General features: G+C 43.5%; 1 protein-coding gene across 1 annotated transcript in view; it reads right to left on the reverse strand.

Moving 5' to 3' along the window:
* The window catches only part of LOC117344681, a 66,671-nt gene that overhangs the window by 14,941 nt on the left and 47,035 nt on the right, over positions 1-4,695 (reverse strand). The window lies entirely within an intron of this gene.

Here is a 4,695-nt window from a genome sequence, read left to right on the forward strand (position 1 = left end):
ACAGACCCAGACCTTCACCATACAGTCCCCCAGACCTTCACCATACAGTCCCAGACCTTCACAATACAGTCCACAGACCTTCACCATACAGTCCCAGACCTTCACAATACAGTCCACAGACCTTAATTATTAGACCCAGACCTTCATTATTACAGTCCCAGACCTTCACCATACAGACCTAGACCTTCACCATAGTCCCCCAGACCTTCACCATATAGACCCAGACCTTAATTATTACAGACCCAGACCTTCACCATACAGACCCAGACCTTCACCATACAGACCCCCAGACCTTCACCATACAGACCAAGACCTTCACCATACAGTCCCCCAGACCTTCACCACACAGTCCCCCAGACCTTCACCACACAGTCCCCTAGACCTTCACCATCAAAATTCTAGAAAGTCCTAGAACTTACCCATACAGTCCCAGATCAGGCCCTCACGATAACCACACAGATCTTCACCATACAGACCCAGATCTTCACCATACAGTCAGAGACCTTCCCCATACAGACCAAGATCTTCAGTATCACAGTCTGAGACTTTCACCTTGCAGTCCAAGACCTCAAACATTAATGTTGTAGAACTTACCCATACAGTCCCAGACCTTCACCATACAGTCCCCCACACCTTCACGATCAAAATTATAGTCCTAGAACTTACCCATACAGTCCCAGATCAGACCTTCACGATAACCACACAGACCTTCACCATACAGTCCCCCACACCTTCACGATCAAAATTATAGTCCTAGAACTTACCCATAAGTCCCAGACCAGACCTTCACGATAACCACACAGACCTTCACCATACAGACACAGACCTTCCCCATACGTAGATCTTAGATCCCCATTTAGATCTAGATCTTTCAAACAAGACACCATTAAGATCTAGACCTTTCAAAAAAGACACCAATTAGATATAAACGTTTCAAACAATACACCATTTAGATCTAGACCTTTCAAACAAGACACCATTTAGATCTAGACCTTTCAAATAAGACACCATTCAGAGATCTAGACCTTTCAAACAAGACACCATTCAGAGATCTAGACCTTTCAAACAGGACACCATTCGGAGATCTAGACCTTTAAAACAAGACACCATTCAGAGATCTAGGCCTTTCAAACAAGACACTATTCAGAGATCTAGACCTTTCAAACAAGACACCATTTAGATCTTGATCTTTAAAACAAGACACCATTTAGATCTAGACCTTTCAAACAAGACACCATTTAGATCTAGACCTTTCAAACAAGACACCATTTAGATCTAGACCGTTCAAACAAGACACTATTCAGAGATCTAGGCCTTTCAAACAAGACACGTACCATTTAGAGATCTAGATCTTTCAAACAAGACACCATTTAGATATATACCTTTCAAACAAGACACCATTAAGATCTAGGCCTTTCAAACAAGACACTATTCAGAGATCTAGACCTTTCAAACAAGACACTATTCAGAGATCTAGGCCTTTCAAACAAGACACTATTCAGAGATCTAGACCTTTCAAACAAGACACCATTTAGATCTAGGCCTTTCAAACAAGACACCATTTAGATCTAGACCTTTCAAACAAGACACCATTTAGATCTAGACCTTTCAAACAAGACACCATTTAGATCTAGACCTTTCAAACAAGACACTATTCAGAGATCTAGGCCTTTCAAACAAGACACCATTTAGAGATCTAGATCTTTCAAACAAGACACCATTTAGATATATACTTTTCAAACAAGACACCATTAAGATCTAGGACTTTCAAACAAGACACTATTCAGAGATCTAGACCTTTCAAACAAGACACTATTCAGAGATCTAGGCCTTTCAAACAAGACACTATATATATTTAGAGATCTAGACCTTTCAAACAAGACACCATTTAGATCTAGGCCTTTCAAACAAGACACCATTTAGATCTAGACTTTTCAAATAAGACACCTTCAGAGATCTAGACCTTTCAAATAAGACACCATTCAGAGATCTAGGCCTTTCAAACAAGACACCATTTAGATCTAGATCTTTCAAACAAGACACCATTTAGATATAGACCTTTCAAACAAGACATACCGGTAGGCCTGTAATACACACCAGTTAAACAAGTTGAAATCTGTCAGCAAACTTTTGGGAACACATTTCCTTTGCCAAGCAAAGAATATAAAAGCTATAGCTGCTAGACATTTGACATTTGAAGTGTGAAGTCAGCCAATTCAAGACAATTATTGCCCCAAACATTCCTGATGGAACACCAGTTCCTACCCAGCTAGTGTCATAGTTTCAGAGAGATGCAAATATATCTTAGACATGAATGCCAGCTATGTAGAGGTATTTCTTCCCACATCAATGTGTATGGATCAATATTTTGTTCATGACATGCAAATATGGAAAATGCCTTTCAAACTAAAGAAGTTCTCAGAGTCCTGTTATAATACAGCTAAGTAGAGGGGAACTGTATCAGTCCTGCTGAGAGAACTGGAGACTGGAAGGTATCTTCCTCAACATACAGCATGGTAGAGGGGAGCTTTATCAGTCCTGCTGGGAAATACAGCATGGTAGAGGGGAGTTTTATCAGTCCTGCTGGGAAATACAGCATGGTAGAGGGGAGTTTTATCAGTCCTGCTGGGAAATACAGCATGGTAGCGGGGAGTTTTATCAGTCCTGCTGGGAAATACAGCATGGTAGCGGGGAGTTTTATCAGTCCTGCTGGGAAATACAGCATGGTAGTGGGGAGTTTTATCAGTCCTGCTGGGAAATACAGCATGGTAGAGGGGAGCTTTATCAGTCCTGCTGGGAAATACAGCATGGTAGCGGGGAGTTTTATCAGTCCTGCTGGGAAATACAGCATGGTAGCGGGGAGTTTTATCAGTCCTGCTGGGAAATACAGCATGGTAGAGGGGAGTTTTATCAGTCCTGCTGGGAAATACAGCATGGTAGAGGGGAGTTTTATCAGTCCTGCTGGGAAATACAGCATGGTAGAGGTGAGTTTTATCAGTCCTGCTGGGAAATACAGCATGGTAGAGGGGAGTTTTATCAGTCCTGCTGGGAAATACAGCATGGTAGAGGGGAGTTTTATCAGTCCTGCTGGGAAATACAGCATGGTAGTGGGGAGTTTTATCAGTCCTGCTGGGAAATACAGCATGGTAGTGGGGAGTTTTATCAGTCCTGCTGGGAAATACAGCATGGTAGAGGGGAGTTTTATCAGTCCTGCTGGGAAATACAGCATGGTAGAGGGGAGTTTTATCAGTCCTGCTGGGAAATACAGCATGGTAGAGGGGAGTTTTATCAGTCCTGCTGGGAAATACAGCATGGTAGAGGGGAGTTTTATCAGTCCTGCTGGGAAATACAGCATGGTAGAGGTGAGTTTTATCAGTCCTGCTGGGAAATACAGCATGGTAGAGGGGAGTTTTATCAGTCCTGCTGGGAAATACAGCATGGTAGAGGGGAGTTTTATCAGTCCTGCTGGGAAATACAGCATGGTAGTGGGGAGTTTTATCAGTCCTGCTGGGAAATACAGCATGGTAGAGGGGAGTTTTATCAGTCCTGCTGGGAAATACAGCATGGTAGAGGGGAGTTTTATCAGTCTTGCTGGGAAATACAGCATGGTAGTGGGGGGGTTTATCAGTCCTGCTGGGAAATACAGCATGGTAGAGGTGAGTTTTATCAGTCTTGCTGGGAAATACAGCATGGTAGCGGGGAGTTTTATCAGTCCTGCTGGGAAATACAGCATGGTAGAGGGGGGGTTTATCAGTCCTGCTGGGAAATACAGCATGGTAGAGGTGAGTTTTATCAGTCTTGCTGGGAAATACAGCATGGTAGCGGGGAGTTTTATCAGTCCTGCTGGGAAATACAGCATGGTAGAGGGGGGGTTTATCAGTCCTGCTGGGAAATACAGCATGGTAGAGGTGAGTTTTATCAGTCCTGCTGGGAAATACAGCATGGTAGAGGGGGGGTTTATCAGTCCTGCTGGGAAATACAGCATGGTAGAGGTGAGTTTTATCAGTCTTGCTGGGAAATACAGCATGGTAGCGGGGAGTTTTATCAGTCCTGCTGGGAAATACAGCATGGTAGAGGGGGGGTTTATCAGTCCTGCTGGGAAATACAGCATGGTAGAGGGGAGTTTTATCAGTCCTGCTGGGAAATACAGCATGGTAGAGGGGGGGTTTATCAGTCCTGCTGGGAAATACAGCATGGTAGAGGTGAGTTTTATCAGTCTTGCTGGGAAATACAGCATGGTAGCGGGGAGTTTTATCAGTCCTGCTGGGAAATACAGCATGGTAGAGGGGGGGTTTATCAGTCCTGCTGGGAAATACAGCATGGTAGTGGGGAGTTTTATCAGTCCTGCTGGGAGAATGAAAGACCTGTTGTCTTCCCAAATACTATTCTGCACCTCTACCAATACAGAGTCAGGCCTGCTGGTAGAACTGGTGACGTGAGTTATCTGCCCCTATGACTATACGACAATAGACATCGAGACAGAATAATACCCGAGTGTATACACACAAAACACCCACAGCCCTGATCAGCAAACGTGTGTATCGGAAAAGTCCAATATTTATTAATTGTTCTCAGTTAAACGTCCTTGCGGCCAGGCTTGCAGGCTTGTGTATATATAAATGAAAGTCTACACCTTACCAGCTATATTAGAGTAGTGAAAAATTGGCTGTCACCAATACAAACATATCAACTCGC

Source organism: Pecten maximus, chromosome 2 (assembly GCF_902652985.1).
Source record: "Pecten maximus chromosome 2, xPecMax1.1, whole genome shotgun sequence".
Taxonomy (NCBI): domain Eukaryota; kingdom Metazoa; phylum Mollusca; class Bivalvia; order Pectinida; family Pectinidae; genus Pecten; species Pecten maximus.